Here is a 1,077-nt window from a genome sequence, read left to right as displayed (position 1 = left end):
CCTCCCCCGCCTTCCTCAACACCTATCCCCTCCTTTCCTCTCTCACTCTCCACCCCTGTCTCCCTCAACACTTACCCTAACTCTTCCTCCCTCACCCCCCCCCCCCCCCGCCCCCCTCAACACCGGATCCCGAGGTGGGTCTTCCAAGGCCGCCGACGAAGGGGCAGGAGGCGCCGTGGCCGAAGTGCCTGAGGGAGGAGGGTCTCGTGTGAAAAAGGCAGGTGTAGGGCGGTCGAACCTGTTGGTGTTAGATCCCTGTCGCGCGTCGGATTGAGTATCAATTCTGCTGTAGCGTTACGAGGTAGCTATAATAATGGTAATGATGATAGGATAAATTATGTTGTAGTGTACGAGGCAGCGATGATAGTAATTATATGAGAAATTATGCTGTGGCGTTACGAGGTAGTGATAATAATGACGATATGAGAAATGCTGCTGGAACGTGATAATAAATAATACAAATAATACACACACAATAAAACAAAATAATACAAATAAAGTACGATAAAATAGCGTGTCAGTAAATAATATGATCCAAATAAATCTACTGCTTTAGCGTGATAATAAACAATACAAATTATACGAGCAAAACCAAAAGAATTGTACAAATTAAACAAATAATACAACTGAGATAAAGCGAGGCAAAATAACGTGATAATAGATAACATGAAATACATTCTGCTGTAGCGTGACGAGACCGGAGCCTGAGAGTTATATTGCGGGCTGGTGGGTGCTCTAAATAGTTTTTTTTTTTGCGTATTTCTTTCGTATTTTTTTTTCTCTTTTTCTTTCTTTTTGTTTTAGTTTCTCCATCTTCTTCCTTAAATTAGTCTCATTACTTTTCTAATTGTTTTATTGTTGGTATTATTATTATTACTATTATTATTATTATTATTATTATCATTATTATTATTATCATTATTATTACTATTACTATTATTATTATTATTATTATTATTATTTTGTTGATGTTGTTATTGTTATTACCATTATCAGTATTGATATTATTAATATCATTATCATTATTGATATTATTAATATCATTATCATTATTATTATCATCGTCATCATCATATA

General features: G+C 35.8%; 1 protein-coding gene across 2 annotated transcripts in view; it reads left to right on the top strand.

The window, feature by feature from the left end:
* LOC125043830 (leucine-rich repeat extensin-like protein 3) overlaps positions 1-1,077 on the top strand; it is a 143,480-nt gene that overhangs the window by 58,775 nt on the left and 83,628 nt on the right. The gene's annotated exons all lie outside the window — the stretch shown is intronic.

This window comes from Penaeus chinensis, chromosome 34 (genome assembly GCF_019202785.1).
Source record: "Penaeus chinensis breed Huanghai No. 1 chromosome 34, ASM1920278v2, whole genome shotgun sequence".
In the NCBI taxonomy this organism is placed as follows: Eukaryota; Metazoa; Arthropoda; class Malacostraca; order Decapoda; family Penaeidae; genus Penaeus; species Penaeus chinensis.
This window is presented reverse-complemented; position numbering and strand designations above follow the sequence as displayed.